The following is a 21551-nucleotide window of genomic DNA, read 5'->3' on the forward strand; positions in this document are numbered from 1 at the left end:
CTCATGGATGTCCAGTTTTGATCTATTCTGTTCTGAATCTATCACATTTAGTACAGTGGGAGTGCCACACAACCCAATAGAGCATGTCTTCAGTGTGAACATGCAACTTCATTTCCACAAAGATTGTATGGTTGTTAATCCTATCACAGGCTTATGCATCTGTGACAGCTAGATTGGTGATGATGTGGTCATGTTGGTTTTTCCCTCATGTTGGTTCACTACCTGCTGCAGGCCCAGTCTTGCAGATACGTCCTTCAGGACTCAGCCAGCTTGGTCAGAAGTCATGCTACTGAGCCACTCTTGGTGATGGACATTGAAGTCCCCCACACAGAGTACATTCTGGGCCTTTGCAACCCTTAGTGCTACTTCTAAATGGTGTTCCATATGGAGGAGTACTGATTCATCAGCTGAGGGAGGGCAGCAGGTGGTAATCTGCAGTAGGTTTCCTTGTCCACATTTGGCCTGATCCCATGAGACTTCATTGGGTTTGGAGTCAATGTTGAGAACTCCCAGAACCGCTTCCTCTGCCAATACCTCTACCGGGGGTGTCCTGTCTCACCAGCAGGACAGACCCAGGGATGGTGATGGAGTAGTTTGGGACATTGGTTGTAAGATATGATTTGGTGAGTGTGATTATATCAGGCTGTTGCTTAACCAGTCTCTGGGACATCTCTCCCAATTTTGGAACACATCCTCAGATGTTAGTGAGGAGGGATTTGCCAAGTGTGTCTTTTTTGGATCTGGTGCCTAGGTCGATGCCAGGTGATCCGTCCAGTTTTATTCTTATTTAGCTTTTCCTGTAGTGGTTTGGTTTAAATAAGTGGCTTGCAAGGCCATTTGAGAGTCAATTACATTGCTGTGAGCCTGAAAGAGCATTAGTGAACCAGATGGGTTTTTAATGATAATCCTGAAGTTTCATTGTTATTGTGAAACTAGCTTTTTTTAAATTCCAGATTTATTTAATTGAATTTAAATTCTCCCAACTGCCAGGGGAGGTGGTGGAAGTAGATACGATAGCGACGTTTAAGAGACATCTTGACAAATACATGAATAGGAAGGGAATAGAGGGATATGGGCCCCGGAAGTGCAGAAGGTGTTAGTTTAGGCAGGCATCAAGATCGGCGCAGGCTTGGAGGGCCGAATGGCCTGTTCCTGTGCTGTACTGTTCTTTGTTCTTTGTTTGCCATGGTGGGATTTGAGCTCATGTCTACAGAGCATGAATCTCAGCTGTTGGATTACTAGTCTATAACATTACCACTGTGCTATCATTCCCAATGCAATGATATCTATTAGTGCTGCGGAGGCTGCAAAAATGAAAGGTCTTTCAGCCTGCATAGAATTGAGTGCAATATGAACTGAGCAACCAACAGTGAATCACCTCACACCCAGTCATTGTCAGACTTATACAATCACTTTCTTTGACATTTACTGTTCTCAAGTAGTGCTCGTCCTTCAGGAGGTGAAGGAAGCAATTTTAATCTAGAGTGTTCTGAGGAAAGCATTTGAAGACAAGGGCACTTTCTTCAGGATTGCACATCCTTGATGCAAATTGGCGAGTGATAGCTGTTAACATTGGACGAAGCCTGGGTGTGGAACTTTCAGTCATGCATCACGTACCTGAGTTGTCATCTGACACCAAAGCAAGTGTGGTTAAGAAAGTGACAAACTGTGCTTGCACAATGAACCACAGCTGACTGTCAGCATTCTATTCTTCACTCTCATCCTATTTTCCAATGTTTCTCTCATGTCTTTCCTTTTTCTTGTTTGTTTTTCCCTTGCCACCACCCTCCTTCCTATCAGTAGGGTTGTCATCCTTCGAGGATGGGCCAGGACTTTCCAGGAATTAAAGGTTAATCTCCGGACACAGCTGCAAGCAATCCAGTAGAAAGGGGCATTAAAAATGCAGGCTACGTGCTCCCCTGCATCACCACCTGCAAACCCCCTCCCTCCACCATCTACCCTTCCCACTGTGGTCGGAACTCCCCACAATCAAAATTGGAGACACCATGATAGGGCCCCACCGCCAGATTGGAGTTTCCCACCTGCACCGTGATCACAACCCCCTCCCCGCAATTGAAAATGCATTGCGATTAAAATACCTCTGCCCATGATTGGGACCCTAGGACTCTCTCCCCTCTTGCTACCAGATTCTTCCTGAGATCAGTACCACCCCCATGACCAGAACCCCCTCCCGCGATCATAACAATACCACCCAACCTCACCCCTGCAATTGGAAACTCCCTTCCCCCTGATGATTGGATACCCCCCATTGTGATCGGAGCCTTCGTCCAGGCTGCAATCAGAACACTCTTCTGCGAGCAGAACCCAGCACCAGATCTCCCCTCCCCACTATACCAGCCTACTCCCTGGCCTGCTTGGCTGCAGATTCCTGCTGTAGGCTTTTCCGTCCCATTAGCCTCCAGTCTGTCAATCAGCCTGGCTCAGGGCAGGTAGCTGACAGTATAAAAGAGTAAAGTTGTCAAGTTAAAAACTGCAGGACATTCAGGAAACCCATACTTCTGACCGTAAATAGCACACCCCCACTTAAAGGAATGCACCTCCAGGCTAAAATTCAGGCCAAAGGGTCTGTTCACTTTCCAATTATCATGGGAAGGTGGAATACCACAAAGATAGACGTGTTGATTAACCATTAGCAGAAGCGTGGCATTGGATTAGAATACATCCAACCAGAGATGGCAACCCCAACTCTGTGGGATTTGTAGATACTTTGTTTTACAGCAATGAACACAAGGCTGTCCCAGCAACCTTGGCATTGGAGGTTGTGCTCAGAAGATCTGGGGCAAAGTTAAAGCGTGAGACGTTACATGTGAAGAGTTCCTGATCACTGAGTCATCAAGTGGAGGTGCCAAGCATGCAGCATGGAATAAGCACAAGACGAGAATGCACATAATAGAGTCATAGAGTCGTACAGCCCTTCGGCCCACCGCGTCCATGCCGACCATAATGCCTATCCAAACTAATCCCACCTGCCTGCATTAATTCCATATTCCTCTATGCCTTGCTCATTCAAGTACCTGTCCAGATGCCTCTTAAATGTTGCTACTGTTCCTGCCTCCACCACCTCCTCAGGCAGCTCATTCCAGATACCCACTATTCTTTGTGTGAAAAATGTACCCCTTTGTATCCCCTTTAAACCTCCTCCCTCTCATCTTAAATTTATGCCCTCTAGTTTTAGTCACCCCTACCATGGGAAACTGACTCAGGCTATCTACCCTATCTATGCCTCTCATAATTTTATATACCTCAATCATGTCCCCTCTCAGCCTCCTTCGCTCCATGGAAAACAGACCCAGCTTATCCAATCTCTCTTTATAACTCAAGCCCTCCAAACCAGGCAACATCCTTGTGAATCTTTTCTGCACCCTCTCTAGCTTAATCACATCTTTCCTGTAGTGCGGCGACCAGAACTGCACACAGTACTCCAAATGCGGCCTAACCAACATCATGTACAACTGTAACATGACGTCCCAAATCTTGTACTCAATGCCTCGGCCGATGAAGGCAAGCATGCCAAACACTTTCTTCACCACCCTGTCTACCTGTGTTGCCACTTTCAGGAAACTATGTACTTGCACCCCAAGGTCTCTCTGCTCAAGAACACTCCCCAGGGCCCTGCCATTCACTGTATATGTCCTGCCCTGGTTTAACTTCCCAAAATGCATCACTTCACACTTGTCTGCATTAAATTCCATTTGCCACTCCCTTGCTCACTTTCCCAGTTGATCTATATCCTGTTGTAACCTTAGACAACCTTCTTCACTGTCCACTATACCACCAATTTTGGTGTCATCTGCAAACTTACCAATCATGCCCCTTACATTCACATCAAATTCATTAATATATATGACAAACAACAGAGGGCCCAGCACCGATCCCTGCGGCACACCACTGCTCACCGGCCTCCAATCTGAAAAACAACCCTCCACTACCACCTCCTATCACCAAGCCAATTTTGTATCATATTGGCTAGCTCACCCTGGATCCCATGTGTTCAAACCTTCTAGACCAGCCTATAATGCGGGACCTTGTCAAAGGCCTTGATAAAGTCCATGTAGACAACGTCCACCACAATGCCCTCATCAATCCTCTTGGTCACCTCCTCGAAAAACTCAATCAAATCCGTGAGGCATGATTTCCCACGCACAAAGCCATGCTGACTAAACCTAATCAGACCTTGCCTTTCCAGATGCTTATAAATCCTGTCTCTCAGAATCCCTTCCAATAACTTGCCTACCACTGATGTAAGGCTCACCGGCCTGTAGTTCCCTGGCTTATCCCTGCTGCTCTTCTTAAATAAAGGCACAACATTAGCTATCCTCCAGTCTTCCGGTACCTCACCTGTGGCTAACGATGGTACAAAAATCTCTGCCAGGGCCCCAGCAATCTCCTCCCTTGCTTCCCATAGCATCCTAGGATACACCTGGTCAGGCCCTGGGGATTTATCCACCTTAATGCGCTTCAATATCTCCAACACCTCCTCCTTTGTAATGTTGATATGCTCCAGAATATCGGTGTTCCCTCCCTTGAGCTCACTAGCTTCCATGACCTTCTCCACGGTAAATACAGACAAGAAATATTCAGTTAAGACCTCGCCCATTTCCCGTGGCTCCACACATAGATTGCCACACTGATCTTTAAGGGGTTCTACTCTCTCCCTAGCTACCCTTTTACTCTTAATATACTTATAGAATCTTTTAGGATTCTCCTTTATCTTATCTGCCAGGGAAATCTCATGGCCCCTTTTCTCCCTCCTAATTTCCTTCTTAAGTGTACTCCTACATCCCCTATACTCCTCGAGGGACTCGCTTAATTCCAGCTGCCTATACCTGACATATGCCTCCTTCTTTGTCCTGACCAGACCCTCAATATCCCTCGTCAACCAAGGTTCCCTAAACTTGACAGCCTTGCCCTTCCATCTAACAGGAACATGCCGGCCCTGAGCTCTTCCTATCTCACTTTTAAAAGCCTCCCACTTGCGAGACGTCCCTTTACCTGTAAACAGCCTCTCCCATTCAACTTTTGAGAGTTTCTGTCTGATGCCATCGAAATTAGCCTTCCCCCAATTTAGGACTTCAACCTGAGGACCAGTCCTATCCTTTTCCATAACTATCTTGAAGCTATTAGAGTTATGGGCACTGGTCCCAAAGTGCTCCCCCACTGACACATCAACCACCTGCCCATCCTCATTTCCTCAGAGGAGGTCGAGTGTAGCCCCTTCTCTAGTAGGGTCATCCACATACTGCTTCAGAAAACTATCCTGGACACACATAACAAATTCTTCCCCATCTGATCCCTTAGCACTAAGGCAGTCCCAGTCAATGTTAGGGAAGTTAAAATCACCGACTATTACAACCCTATAATTCCTACACCTATCTGTGATTTCCCTACATATATGCTCCTCCACTTCCCTCTGACTATTGGGGGGCCTATAGTATAATCCCATCAAAGTGATCACCCCTTTCTTATTTCTAAGTTCTACCCATATGGCCTTGCTGGACATTCCCCCCGGGATATCCTCTCTAAGTACTGCCGTGATGTCCTCTCTAATCAATAGTGCAACTCCCCCTCCTCTCTTACCTCCACCTCTGTCACGCCGGAAGGATCGGTACCCCCGGAACATTGAGCTGCCAGTCCTGCCCATCCCTCAACCACGTTTCCGTAATAGCTATAATATCACAATCCCATGTACCAATCCATGCTCTGAGTTCATCTGCCTTATCTGTAAGGCTTCTTGCATTAAAGTAAATGCAGTTTAGCCTACCAGACCTTCCACACTCCCTGTCCTGCCCCTGCCCGGCCTGCCTACTGGACTTGCTTGCTTTAATCTCTACATTTGCCTCAACTATCTCATTGGAGAGACTACTACTTTGGGTCCCACCCCCCTGCAAGACTAGTTTAAACCCTTCTGAGTAGGACTAGCAAATCGCCCCGCAAGGATATTGGTCCCCCTCCAGTTTAAGCAGGTGCATCACCCCCAAATTCCTCTTTCGCATCTTCCAAGAATCAATTCCAGATAGAAGGGCCACACACAAACCTAATTGAAATGATGGCCCCCATATTCACTGGGACAAGGTTTTGGAGCAGTGGAGAGGAGTTATGCTTAGGAAACTCAGAAATGCAGGTTTTCCCCATCGTCGTGGAGCTGGTGATCATTGTGGGGTCAGGGGACAATCATAGGAGGATGAGTGGTGGCAGGATTCGGGGGTGGGGGTGGGGGGGAGATTGTGGAGGTGGCGGGAGTTTTGCCGGTTAGCTTGTTGGGCCAGGTGGAAGCACTGCTGCTCCTCCTGGCCCTGGGTTTTCTGATCTCTGGGAAACACGGCTAACATGGGTTAATAATAGAGTCAATAAAACTCACCACTGTGTCCAACACTGAAAAACAACTAAACTAGTAGATTCAGATTTCAAATAAACTGGTAGATTTGGTCAGTAAGCTAAGCTGCTTTTACCTTGCACTAAGATCAATCTGAGTGCCATCTGTGCCAGTCCTGAGTTTACCCTGGGACAAAATGGAAGACCCACTCATCAGGAGAGGGAGTCACTTGATCCCTGCCTAACAGCACTATGGGTGTGCTGATGCCACATGGACTGCAGCGGTTCAAGATGGCGGCTCACCACCACCTTCTCAAAGGATGGGCAATAAATGCTGGCCTTGCTGGCAATGCTCACATCCCAAGAACGAATTTTTAAAAATGTCCTTGTGCAAATAAAATCAACATTTGGGAGACTTCAGCTGTCACCTGCACACATGCATTCACATTCACATGGTCAGCACAGGAGGCCCTCAAAATTGGTTCCACTTTTGAATTGGTGTAGACGTAGCATTTCTCCTGCAATATTTATCATGGAAACTTTAGTGGAAATGTTCACATTATTGCACATCATCAGGTCTGTACCCACTGTACTGTATTGCATAGCATAATGTCAAACCATAAACTCATATCTACATGTCTTGCCCTTCTTAGGGGTCTTGAGTCTGATTTTCTCCACTCCCTATTCCCAGATCTCATTTGCTATTCCTTGACCTTGATTACTGCACCATATCTGTGGGACTGTGTGTTGCTTTTATGATCTCCCGACATGTATAATTTTGTTTCCTCTGTCCTTTTTAGTCCCTGTTCTCTAACTCTCTGTACATGTTTGCCGTGACTGTTGCTGAGCTGCATGCCCAAGGCTGGTGGTGTTGCAATCTGTCCAATGTGCCATCGTCAACAATCCTACAGGATATTATTCAGAATTAATGGCCGTGGTATTAATTCCCTCATGCATCCCTCACCACCCCAAATGATAAGCAGGAGAGGGTCAGGGTTGGTTAAAATTTTGAAAACACATTTAAAAGTGCATACACGCCTCCTGCCATTTTTGTGGCGGTGGATTTTGTGGTGTGCGAGTGTCCTGCCATGGAAAGGTAGAACACTTCATTAACATATTTAATTCAGGCTCCCACAGTTCAATTGGGAGTCTGAATTAAATTTAGCAGTTGCCATGTGGGTTTCCCAGGGCTTTGAAAACCCAGCAGTGAATAAGAAGAAGAAATATTTTGTGGATATGAAAGATTTAAGACTTGCATTTATATAGTGCCTCTCACAACCTTAGGACTTCTCAAAGTGCTTTCCAGCCAATGAGGTACTTTTGAAGAGTAGTCACTGTTGTAATGTAATATTTACAAAGGCCCAATCCTGATATCAATTTTACAGTTAATTCTCCTGCAACATATATAATTGTACCCATATATAAACTGTCATTAGTATCCACTGGTGTTAATCAATTTTCGGAGTTCTTTGTTTAGGAAGGACTGCTTACTTTTCATGTAGTCTTAAATTGCAAAAATAAAATCTACAAGGTAAGTTCTTTTTACAGAACTCCAAGTGGGCCAGGAAGAGCAGGAGTTCTCTCTCTGACCCCTCAAAGAAGCCTTCGGACTTTCCTTCACCAATTACTGGCCTCTGTCTTCCATGCCGCATTCAAAGACCTCCCCTTGCAAAGCACTGATGTCCATTCCATGCCACGGTCACAGCTGACCTCCCTGCCCATTCCCCACCCACCCCACCTCTCAACCCTGATCTCCCACCTTGACCTCTCCTGATTGCCAAGGCTGTCACCAAAGGTCCTGACTGCAGCTTCCTCGTGCTGGTTTTCCCGCCCACCAGCCTGACAATTTGTGCGGCTGATGCGGCAGAAATGGAAGAATATAATTATAATGAGGTCCTGCTGTTAAATCCTGCAGGACCTTTGCGCCCCCAGCTTTGATGCATTCGCCAGACATTTTTACCCTCCCTATCTCCCTGGAAATAAGTTTTGCTAGACCAGATTGGGAGAAAGGGAACAAATTATACTTTCACTATCAATAGTTGTGCTGAAATGAGGGGGAAGGAGGGAAATGTAGCAAACTATTTATAACATGAGACTGTTTGTTCATATTTCGTTGGAGTTCCAGCTCCCTGCGTGCTACTACTCCAATCTGTGGTTGGCTCTGAGGCAGCTCCGTTTCATCTTCAATCTTAACCACTTTGGTCACAGTTTCAGTCTTTTCAAGTCAACAACATGATGTGTTTTGGGGTTTTCTTTATTCTGGCATTGAAAGTAAGATCACAGAGACTGATGATCGATCTGCTGTTAGGAGACCATCAGTGTGTGATTTGGTATAATCCTACATCAAGCCTATTGAGGCATTGGTATGCCCCAGAGGATACTCGAATTGGTGCATTTCAAATACATCTGAACAAGTGCATTCTTCAAGATTTCATCACAGTCCCACATAAACTCATTTTGAAAGCATAGATGCAAGAGTTGTGGCTCATTCTCATCATCCCGTTCCCTAAAGAAATCCTTACTGCTTCCTTCCCCCAAAGCACCCTCAGCTTTTCTTATGTAAAGGAAAGAAATAACTTGCATTATATTGCTTCCTTTCATGACCTCAGGAGGTCTCAAACCACTTTGCAGCCAATAGCGTACACTTGAAGTGTAGTAACTGTTGTAATTGCAGGTCAGTTAGCCTAACATTGGTCATTGGGAAAATGCTGGAAACTATCATTAAAGAATTCTTAATGTTGCACTTGGAAAAGTATAGTATGATTAGAACAAGTCAGCATGGTTTTACGAAAGGGGAATCCTGTTTGACAAATTTATTAGAGTTTTTTGAGCATGTAACTAGTTAGGTAGATAAAGGGGAATCAGTAGATGTAGTATGCCTGGATTTTCAAAAGGTATTTGATAAGATGCCACATAAAAGATTAATAGGCAAGATAAGGGCTCATGACTTTGGGGGTAGTGTATTACCAGGAATAGAGGATTGGTTAACAGACAGGAAGCAGAGAGTGGGCAAAAATGGGACATTTTCAAGTTGGCCGACAATGAATAGTGGGGTGCCACAAAGATCAGTGCTGGGGCCTCAGCTATTTACACTCTATATTAATGACTTGGATAAAGAGACAGAGAGTAATGTATCTAAGTTTGCTGATGATACAAAGCTCGGTGGAAAGGTAAACTGCGGGGAGGATGTAGAGATTCTGCAAAGAGACATAAACAGTTTAAGTGAGTGGGAAACAAGATGGCAAATGGAGTATAATGTAGGGAAGTGTGAAGTTGTTCACTTTGGTCATAAAAATAGAACAGCAGAATATTTTTTAAAAGGTGTGAAACTAATAAGTGTTAATATTCAGAGAGACTTGGGGGTACTCGTACAAGGAACACACAAAGTTAACATGCAGGTGCAGCAGGCTATTAGAAAGGCAAATGGCTTGTTGGCCTTTATGCAAGGGAATTGAAGTACAGGAATAAAGAAGTCTTACTAAAATTGTACAGGGCTTTGGTGAAACCACACCTGGAATACTGTGCGCAGTTTTGGTCTGCACATTTAAGAAAGGATATACTTGCACTGGAGGCAGTGCAGCCCTGTCCCTGGGATGGGGGGGTTGTCCTATGATGAGAGGCTGAGTAAATTGGGCCTATATTCTCTGAAGTCTAGAAGAATGAGAGGCAATCTAAATGAGACATACAAGATCCTGAAAAGGCTTGATAGGGTAGAAGCTGAGAGATTGTTCCCACTGGTCAGGGAATCTAGAACTCGGGGACACAGTCTCAAGAGAAGGGGGTCAATCATTCAGGGTTGAGATGAGGAGAAATTACTTCACTCAAAGGGCTGTGAATCTTCAGAAATCTGTACCCCAGAGGGTTGTGGATACTCCATCATTGAATACATTTAAGGCTGGGATAGATAAATGTTTGGTCTCGCAGGGAATCAAGGGTGGGAAAGTGGAATTGAAGCGCAAGATCAGCCATGATCATATTGCCAAAAAGAGTGGGAAACCTCGGAAAAGCACAGAACACCCAAAAAAAGCAGGAAACCAACAAAAAGAGCGGGACACCTCCATTAAAGCAAAGATAAATTTCTTAAAAGAAAGAGAGTTCTTAAAGACTTAAGAAGAAATAGATTTGAAATATACGATGCCTGAAAGCTTCCAGAATTCAGAAGAACCCAATCAGATGCAGAATTGGTCGATGTGGAGAAAAAGATTTCTAAGATTTAGAATAGCTTCTCAGCTACACATCAAATCTGAGGCTGAGCAAGTTATACTCCATGGGTGCAATTGTGGATGACATAATCATAAGGCCAGGTATAAACTAAACTTCAAACAAGTTTGACAATGTGTTACAAGCCTTTGATAAATACTTTAAGAAGTAATAAGGTCCCGGAAAGAGCAAAGTTTAATGAAAGAGTCCAGAAGCTGAGTGAATCAGTGGATGTTTGCATTCGTGATTTGTATAGATTGACTGAGGGATGTGAGTATGGAGAACTGAGGTCTGAGTTGATCAGGGGAGTGGGAATAGCTGACGAGTTTTTATCAGATCTCTTACAGTCAAAAAAGGAGCTCACTCTGGAGAAAGTGATTCAGATGGTGTGACAGGCAGAGGTCAGAAGACAAATTAGAGCCATCCTGTGGGCTGAAGAGAAACCTTGGATCAGAAAGAATCCAATGACGGTACAGTTCTTGAAACCCAGGATAGAAAATCACTCTACAGATAAGAAGGTGCACTCAGGGGGGAAAGGTGCAAGACGCAGTGAAACTCTGCCAGCGCTGCAGAGCCAGAAAGACCTACAGACATGAATAGTGTCCTGCTAATAAAGCTGAATGCTTTACTTTTAATAAGACAGGCCATTTTGGAGAGATGTGCCAGAGCAAGAGCTCTTCTCACAGAAATGCCAAGCAAAAAGCTTTCACAAGTAGAGCTGTGAATAAAGTGGACAAACTTCCATTGGACGACAAACCAGGAGACTTCCGAGGGGAAATGAATGACCCCAATCAGGCATTCTGGACGGCAGACATTTATGTCAATGGACATATTATTAATTTCAAATTGGACAGAGGTGCAAGTGTCACAGTTCTGTCAGACCAAGAGCCATGGTTGTCGACACATTGCTAACAACCCACTGACACTCAGTTACACATTCCAGGAGGAGTGAACTGAAGGACAAGGGAAAGTTACAAGCTACACTTCAATGTAGGGGAAGATGGATAATACAAACCCTATACATTCTAAAAAACCAAGAGTTTTCTCTGTTAAGCAGAAAACCATGCTTTGACCGCCATTTAATCAGAAAGGTAAATGAAATAAAACAGCCAGAGTCCAATAGTCACTTTCAAGCAGCCTTTCCAAAGCTATTTCTGGGTCTAGGAAGACTGAAGACTGAGTACAGCATAACGTTAAGAGAAGATGCCAGATGGTATGTATCTTTACACCAAGATACCACACCTGTTGATGAACCAATTACAGAATCAGCTGGAAGAGATGCCCAGAAGGGGACCTATATAGGAAATACAATTTTGAAGTTTGCAGATGTTGCAGGAATTGGCAATGTAGCAAAAAATGAACAGAGTAGTAAGAGACTTCAGGAGGACATTAGCAGACTGGTGCAATAAGCAGAGATAAGGCATATGCAATTTAAGGTGGATAAGTGTGAAGTGTTGCACTTTGGGAGAAACTACATGGAGAGGCAGTACCATCTACATGGTGCGATTTTGAGGGGGTGCAAGAGGAGAGGGACCTGGGGGTGTATATTCACAAATCTTTAAAAACGGCAGGGCAAGTTGATAGGCAGTTGATAAATAAGCGGATGGGGTACTTGGCTTTCTAAATGAGGGCATTGAGTACCACAAAAGTCATGCTATATCTTTATAAATCATTGGTTCGGCCTAAGCTGAAGTATTGTGTACAATTCTGGGTACAACACTTCTGGAAGGATTTCAAGGCCCTGGAAAGGATGCAGAGGAGGTTAACCAGATGATATCAGGGATGAGGGAGTTCAGTTACATGAAGAGTCTGGAGAAGTTGGGATTGTTCTTCTTAGAGCAGAAATGGCTAAGGGGAGATTTAATAGAGGTATTCAAAATTATGAGAGGTTTTGATGGAGCTAGCAGAGAGAAATCAATCCCTCTTGCAAGTAGGTTAGTAATCAAGGTCATAGATTTAAAATAATTGGCAAAAGAACTAGATGGGAAATGAGGAGCTGCTTCTTCACACAGAGGGTTGTTAAGATCTGGAATGCATTATGTGAATGTGTGATGGAGTCAGATTCCATAGTAACTTCCAAAAGACAATTGGGCATATATTTGAAGAGGACTGATTTGCAGGATTTTGGGGGAAAATCTGGGGTATGGGACTAAACTTGACAACTCTTTCAAAGAGTCAGCAGAGGCATGATGCAGCTTGTATGGAGTATAAATGGCTCGGCAACAATGACGGGTGCTGATGAGAGACAAGTGATTCGAACAGTTCTGGCACCTGTGTCGGAGAAGGTGTAACAGGATTCATGGAGATTTTTAACGTCTGTAGAAAAGGCTTTCAATCTCAAGACTGCAGCAGAGGTTGGAAGATGACAAATTACAGTGAGTTGAAGACAAGTCAAAAGATCTATTACTGTGCCTCCCATTTTTTTGGATTTGACAGCAATCTCACACCTGTCACCTGCAGGTATACCTGTGAATCTGGCTTTCATTTTTCTCTTGCTTAAAACCTGCAGGAAAAGAATATTATAGAGTGAGAGCTATCCCAGCATTCATAACAGTAATGAAAGTGCTGTACGAAAACATATGGCTCTTTAAGGCTTTCACTACTACTTGGAAAGCAGCCTTTATTGGACAGTGACAGAACATATAACAAAACTGCAAAAGTGAAATAGAAAAGGAACATTAACAAGCAAGACTGAGAAAAGAGAGAAAAGGGTGAAATGTTAACTCATGTGAAACCCATTCATTTATACAGAGTTACAATGGGGCTCAGAGACTGGGAAAACACAGAAATTGAGAGAGAGAGAATTGAAAGAGCCTCAGAAACAGAAAATGTTGCCAAAGGGAATAAAGAGTCCAACCTCATAGTCCCGCAATCCGGACAGCCGGCTTCTACCTCCTTCCTAAAATCCACAAACAGGACTGTCCAGGCAGACCCATCGCTTCAGCCTGTTCCTGCCCCACTGAACTTATTTCTTCCTATCTTGACTCTATTTTTTCTCCCCTGGTTCAGTCTCTTCCCACCTACATCCGTGACTCTTCTGACGCCCTACGTCACTTTGACAATTTCCAGTCTCCTGGCCCCAACTGCCTCCTCTTCACTATGGACATCCAATCTCTCTACACCTCCACCCCCCTCACCAGGTTGGTTTGAGGGCTCTCCACTTCCTCCATGATAGAGGCTCAATTAGTCCCTATCCATCACCGCTCTCCTCCACCTGGCTGAACTTGTTCTCACATTAAACAACTTCTCCTTCAATGCCACTCATATCCTTCAAGTAAAAGGTGTTGCTAAGGGTACCCACATGGGTCCTAGTTATGCCTGTCTTTTTGTGGGGTATGTTGAACGTTCTTTGTTCCAGTCCTACTCAGGCCCCCTTCCCCAACCCTTTTTCTGGTACATTGATGACTGTAAAAGTCCTGTTTCCTGCTCCCACCCCGAACTGGAAAACATTATGAAGTTTGCTTCCAATTTCCACCCTTCTCTCACCTTTACATGATCAATCTCCGACACTTCCCTTCCTTGACTTCTCTGCTTCCATCTCTGGAGATAGGCTGCCTACTAATATTCACTATAAGTCCACTGACTCCCACAGCTACCTCGACTACACTCCTTCACACCCTGCCTCCTATCAGGACTCCATTCCATTCTGCCAGTTTCTTCGTCTCCGACGCATCTGCTCTGATGATGCCACCTTCCACAACAGAGCTTTTGATATGTCTTTCTTTTTCCTTAACCAAGGATTCCCCCCCCCCCACTGTGGTTGACAGGGCCCTCAACCATGTCCGGCCCATTGCCTGCACCTCTGCCCTCATCCCTTGCCCTCCCTCCCAGAACCGCGACAGGGTTCCCCTTGTCTTCACTTTAAACCCCACCAGCCTCCACATCCAAGGGTCATCCACCGCCATTTCGGCCATGTCCAATGTGATGCCAGTATCAAACGCATCTTCCCCTCCCTTCCCTGTCAGCATTCTGAAGGAATCATTCCCTACGTGACACCTTGGTCCACTCCTCCATTACCCCTGACACCTTGTCCCCTTCCCACGCTACCTTCCTATGCAATTGCAGGAGGTGTAATACTTGCCCAATTACCTCTTCTCTCCTCCCTATCCAAGGCCCCAAATACTCCTTTCAGGTGAAGCAGCGATTTGCTTGTACTTCTTTCAATGTAGTATACTGTATTTGCTGCTCACAATGTGGTCTCCTCTACATAGGGGAGAACAAACGCAGATTGGGAGACTGCTTTGTGGAACACTTCCACGCAGTCTGAAAACATGACCCCGAGCTTCCTATCGCTTACCATTTCAACACCCCCCCTGCTTTCATGCCCACATCTCCGTTCCGGGCTTGCTGCAATGTTCCAGTGAACAGTAACGCAAGTTCAAGGAACAGCATCTCATTTTCCAATTAGGCAGGCTACAGCCTTGTGGACTTAACATTGAGTTCATTAGTTTCAGAGCACGACTGCCCTCCCCCCTTTTTATTGTTAGTTTCACTTTTTATTTTTTATTTTTATTTCATTTTATTTCAGTTTGTTTCATCATCCAATTTTTTTACCATGTGCTTGCCCAATTTTTTTTTCATGTTTGTGCTTTTGGCACTAACGCTTTGTCTTTCCCCACACTGTCAACATGCTGTTTGCCTTTGCCTTTTCCCATGACCTCGTTGTCAGTTATTCTCTGTGACCCTCTGTCCTATCAACACCTTCCCTTTAGTTCTCTTTTGCCCCACCCCCACTTTATTGGCTTAAAACCTATTACATTTCTAAGCTTTGCCAGTTCTGATGAAAGGTCACTGATCTGAAACGTTAACTTTGCTTCTCTCTCCACAGATGCTGAGTATTTTCCAGAACTTTTTGTTTTTATTTCAGATTTCCAGCGTCTGCAGTATTTTGCTTTTATATGAGAATAAAGAGTAAATAGAAAGATAGTGAGATAAGACAGACGGTTAGAGAAAGAGACATTCAGATAGACACAGTGACAGACAGACATGGAAAATATAGTCAGGGAAATGTGCAGCACATTACTTTCAAACTCCCCTCACGATTGTCCTGTTTAACCATAAACCTGTTTAAAAATAGTGCACTAAAGCAGCCCAAAAAGTACATAAACAGAGAAATTTCATATGACCAGGTCAAACAGTTCTGTGCTCAGATCTCACAATATAATTTCATGGCCAATGTGCTTTTCCATCAAAACAAATATCCCCTTTCTATATTTCCACTCGAAGGTCCCATATAATGAACTATTCAACATATGTGGTCAGTCCTTCAATTTTTTACATCTTTGTTTCTACTTCAGACTAGAATAGCACAAATTCTATCTTGGTTGACTTCCAACCAATTGGGAACCAAAAGTAGGCAAACTTACTTGTGCATCTTGCACAAATGAACCAGTGAAGTCAAAATTGGTCCATATTTGTCAGCCTTGGTATTTCTATATAAAATAAACTGAAAAAAATATTTCTTAAACTGTGAGTTTGTCCACAAATTCAAGGTTATAATTTCCTACATATGTCAAAAAAGGTAAATGATTTCCACAAACAGAGGCAGCCATTTACTGCTATATAGAAAATACTCAGAGGGATAGAAATTAGTCTGGGCCTCATTTTTGATCTGGAATTGGGCCTCAGGCCTCATCTACATCTTCAAAATAAGTATCACAGATGGTTCACCCCACGAGAAGAATTAATTTTGGGCTGTTGGAAACAGCCCTCAGGTAAGTTCTGGGAGGAGATTTGGGTTGGGCATTCAGGGGTGGGGTGATGATCGCAAGGACTGTGAAGTCAGTGAGGAGTACTCTGGCTGACGGGGTCTGCTGAAGAATCAAAGCAGGCTCATACACATCAGGAGCAAATCTTACACAGGGGTCCTTCAACAAGCATTAGACCCCTAAAAATGGTGTCCATGAATTTAGCAATAGGACTAACACCTGGACAGTTTGGTCACTTGTCAACCTATTTCTAAAGTGGTATTCATTACACCCATTTTACACACAGAAAAAGAGTACAACACATACCAATTTCTATCCCAGATTGTTTTATTGTCAGACAATACAAGCTCACACCTAATGACTGAAATAAATGGATAAAATGGTCATTTGGAAGTACCAAACTTGAGTTTTGCTGAAAATAGAGATGTGTCGAAGCTTTTCATCTTGCACTCATCAGGACAATTGCAAGAATAACCAATGTAAGGGAAAACAACAACATATACTGCATGAGAAGAGACGGCTGATTGGTTGGCAAGTGAGTGCTGATTGGTAGAGGCGTTGCCATGGCGAATGCACCAGTTTACGTTGACTGACAGCTAACTACCAAGCTATGTTTATAATTTAAACCAGGTAGCTTGACTCTGATTGGTCAAGGCATTGTCCTGAGGAATGAACCAGTGAATGGCTGTCATTTATTTTGTTCAGCTGAAACAGGCGCATTGCTTGTACATATTCTTTCTGTCTGCAAAGAACAGGATCCTGTACATTAATATATGTAGCTTCCAGTACGTTCAAATGTGCCACACAGCCAGCCCTACTGACAATCTTAAATTGGTTGTCAGTGTAATTCTTAGCACACTGTGGATTATTTAGCAAATGTTGTCTAATCGCGGAATCACATCTAATATTGGACACTGTGTTTTGAGTTTTGCAAGCACGGGCTGGTTGGGTATGGCCCATACCTTGCCCATTGCAAATAGCAGAAGGGACATGTTGTTTGATACGATCTGCCAGTCTTTTGGACGTACGGCCTATTATACATAGCATCACACTCGCATTGAAATTCATATATCACATTACTCATTTGTATGATAGGCAGAATGTCTTTTTGGTTTGATGGCAGCATCCTGTTAGTGGCGCACATCACTCATATTGCTGCTGCATAGTAGCAGCATGAAACAGCTAGCTTTACCTGTTGCTCAAATATTTGGGATACATTACCCTTCTAGGGTAATTTTAGGTAGACTGGGCACTTTTCAGGGCTGAAAAAGATGGCCTTAGGCCCCTTCATAAGTTTACGCAAAATACATGTCCCTTCTGCTGTTGTTGTTTTCCCTTACATTGGTTATTCTTGCGAATGCCCTGATGAGTGCAAGACGAAAAGCTTAGACAACATGTCTTTATTTTCAGCAATACTCAAATGGATAAAATATAAATGTCAGAACAGGAGGGTTGTTCAGTTGGATTTCATTAAAAAATAGGTTGTTACTTATAAGTAGATGGAATGTTTGTCTGTGTCAAATGTGAAAAGTGGGGGACGCCAGTGAATATGGTGTTGTTAACAGATGATCAAACTGTGGATATGCTCTTCTCGGTGGAAATAATCATTTTGAAATTTGTTTTGCTGAAATTATAATAAAAAGCATAACGGTAACTGCTGCTAATCAGATGATGGAAGAGTTTCACAGAGATAAGCATAGTTGACGGGTTCATCAAGTTTTGAGTCTTGGATGGATGACGTGGGGCTTTGTGACTGGAACTGGTCACAGTATTCAGATGCAGCGTGACAAGAGCAGATTAAATTCTGTTGGTTTGGCAGTGTAGTTCAACATCCTGTTTGCTAACTGATGTTTTTAAGTGACTCAACATGGTTTGCTATCACTCCCAGATCTCTTTCAGATTTTGCATTACCTAATTTAATGCCATTTATTAAATATGCTCATTGATTTTCCTTGCCGAATTATAAAGCCTAGTAATTATCTGCATTGAACTTCTGATATAGTTTTGCTCACTTGCAAATTGCTCAGGCTCTACTGCTGCCCTAGATTAGTATCAACACCAACTTAAATTGTATTTCTAAATCCAGGTGATGTATGTCGATCAGTAGATCTAGCGTCCATCCCTAGGACACTTCATTCATGTCATCTTCCCAGGCCAACATCATTCCTTTTATTAGAACCCATTGAGTTTTCTCTTTGAGCCAATTCCCTAACTACCTCAAACATTTCCTCAGATATTCAATTGTCCTGTGTATTATCTCATCTTCTACTTATCACAGTATGTGTTAACTTGTGCTAACCATGTAAAATTGTCAATAATTGAGCAGAGTAATAACTAAATACAAGTCGTTATAAATCCGATTAGATCTGTTGTACTGATAAAACTAATAACTAGTCATAGGATATGAACCATGTTTAGTAATTAAACTTCAGCAAATCAATGCAGGATTTGCATAAAATCAGTCATTAAAGTATTGCAAGCTAGCTCTCCATCAGTGGAAGATCTCAGATTTTTTCTTTAGGTCAGAAGTGTTACATTGCTGCAAATTTAGCATCATCAAGAGCTATGGGGAGAAAGGGAAAGGAAGATGAGTTCCAAATAGGAGCTCAGAAACAAGAGCCCAGCTCAAGTGCTCTTATTGACTGGAAGAAATGTCTGTAATTTATTGTGCAGGCTTTAATTAGACTTACATGTCCATTGTGTACAGAGTCCAAATACTATCAAAGGTTATTGCGGAAAATAAAAGCTCATGATGTAGGGGTAATATATTGGCATGGATAGAAGATTGGCTAGCTAACAGGAACCAGAAAGTAGGCATAAATGGGTCATTCTCTGGTTAGCAAGATGTAACGAGTGGTGTGCCACAGGGAACAGTGCTGTGGCCTCAACATTTTACAATTTATATAAATGACTTGGATGAAGAGACCGAAGGTATGGTTGCTTAGTTTACTGATAACACAAAATTAGGTAGGAAAGTAACTTGTGAAGAGGACATAAGGAGGCTACAAAGGGATATAGATAGGTTAAGTGAGTGGGCAAAGATCTGGCAAATGGAGTATAATGTGGGAAAATGTGAAATTGTCCATTTTGGCAGGAGTAATTTAAAAAAAGCATATTATCTAAATCATGAGAAATTGTAGAGCTCTGAGATGCAGAGGGCTCTGGGTGTCCGAGTGCATGAATCGCAAAAGATTAGTTTGCAGGTACAGCGAGTAATTAGGGAAGCTAATAGAATGTTATCATTTATTGGAAGGGGAATTAAATACAAAAGTAGGGAGGTTATGCTTCAGCTATACAGGGCATTGGTGAGACCACATCTGGAGTACTGTGTACAGTACTGGTCTCCTTATTTAAGGAAGGACGTAAATGTGTTGGAAGCAGTTCAGAGAAGGTTTACCAGACTAATACCTGGAATGGTCGGGTTGTCTTCTGAGGAAAGGTTGGACAAGCAAGGCTTGTATCCACTGGAGTTTAGAAGAGTAAGAGGAGGCTTGATTGAAACATATAAGATCCTGAGGGTCTTGACAGGGTGGATGTGGAAAGGGTGTTTCCGCTTGTGGGAGAATCTAGAACTAGGGGTCACTGTTTAAAAATAAGGGGTCGCCCATTTAAGAAAGAGATGAGGAGAATTTTTTTCTCTCAGAAGGTAGCGCGTCTTTAGAACTCGCTTCCTCAAAAGGCGGTGGAAGAAGAGTCAGAGTGAATATTTATAAGGCAGAGGTAGATAAATTCTTGATAAGTAAGGGGGGGCTGGTGAAAGGTTCACAGGGGTAGGTGGAAATGTGGAGTTGAGGTTACAATCAGATTAGCCATGATCTTGTTGGATGGCGGAGCAGGCTAGAGGGGCTGAGTGACCTATTCCTGCCCCTAATTTGTATGCTCATATGTACATATGTTCATATCCCACACTGGTGAACTGAGGGCATCAGGAACACATTATTGGGCTGTACCCATTGCATTACTGGCATGGAGGTCAACCTATTTCTGTACACGGATGGTATGAATTCAACCTCATTACTTCCACCCTTTGTTCCATTACTGCCACCATACTGTCTGGCTCCCTGCCTCACACCAAGTCCTAGGCAAGCCAGAACTTTCTCCAGCTTGACATGAGATCAATAAAGCCAAAGCCATCAAGTTCAGCTTCCACCAGAAGCTTCACCTCCAAGGTATCTACTCCATCTCCTTCTCTGGCTGCTCACTCAGGTTGAATCCACAGGTGCACAATCCCCATTTATAGTTGAACCATGGGTTGAGCTCCAAGCCCCAGAACTGGTCCATTTACTTCCGCTCTCAGAAAGTCAAATGCCTCTGACCCTTTCTGTATCCCTATGCCACAAGCACCTTCATTCATCTCTTCATCACTTTAAGGCTTGATTGCTCACTGTATTTCTTACCTGTACTCTACACAAACTTCAACCCATCCTGAAATCCATTCTGACAAGGTCCCCCATAGTCATCAGTAACCTTCATGTCTCCCAGCACATCAGCTTAAAATCCTTGCCATTATCTTCATGTCCCTCCATGACTGTCTTCAACCCTCCTTCCCTCTGAAATTCTCTCTCACCAACATCCCAACTCGCACCTTCTTTTGACTGTTTTGACATTATCCCTTCTTAAATCTCTCTGCCTTTTCATTTGTCTCCTCCTATAAGATGCTGTTTTGGTCACCTGTCCGAATATCTTCTGCTTGGTGCCAATTTTTTTTTGATTATGCTTTGTGAAGCACATTGAATGTTTACTGCATTAAAGGTGCTAAACAAATGTAAGTTATTATTGTGGATTCATTCCACAGTTTCCATCCCCTGCTAACCCTATCCTTCGTCCGCTTTTACCCTCTGTGTGGCTGCTGTTTGGAATTCTGTTTCTAAATCTCGTTGTCTTGCTACCCCTGTCTCTCTCACCTTGAAAACCCTACTTCACCGCCCTGAGCAATCTTCTCTCTTACTTCCTGCTCATCATTCACTGCTTCCCTCTCCACAGGGCCTTTTTGGACATTTTGCTGTGCCATTTAAATGGAGGTGCAATGGTTCGGGCATGTCTCAAGAATGGAAACATCTTTCATGGCCCCGCACCTGGAGGGATGCGGAACAGGAAGCTGAGGAAGACCAAGAATGCCCAAGATAGACAATGTCCAGAGGGACTTACCACAAAAGAGCTATAGGTGACTGAAGCAGCCAGATTAGTAAAGAATCAACAAGAGTGGAGTGAATACATTTGGCCTCATCATCAGTGCTGAGCTGCTGGAAAGGAATTTAATAATAGTCGTATATAAATGCTGTTTATCTCAGAAAAAAACTGATTACTGAC

At 43.5% G+C, this 21551-nt stretch overlaps 1 protein-coding gene across 8 annotated transcripts in view; it reads left to right on the forward strand.

The window, feature by feature from the left end:
* p2ry10 (P2Y receptor family member 10) overlaps nucleotides 1-21551 on the forward strand; it is a 93523-nt gene that overhangs the window by 65041 nt on the left and 6931 nt on the right. For 2 of the 8 annotated variants that reach the window (XM_068047750.1, XM_068047752.1), the window contains exon 2: nucleotides 21225-21405. The exons of the other annotated variants lie outside the window; for them this stretch is intronic. The gene's annotated coding sequence lies outside the window, so the exon portion shown is untranslated. The remainder of the gene's footprint in view (nucleotides 1-21224; nucleotides 21406-21551) is intronic. 8 annotated transcript variants of the gene reach the window in all.

Source organism: Heterodontus francisci, chromosome 15, assembly GCF_036365525.1.
Source record: "Heterodontus francisci isolate sHetFra1 chromosome 15, sHetFra1.hap1, whole genome shotgun sequence".
NCBI classification, from domain to species: Eukaryota; Metazoa; Chordata; class Chondrichthyes; order Heterodontiformes; family Heterodontidae; genus Heterodontus; species Heterodontus francisci.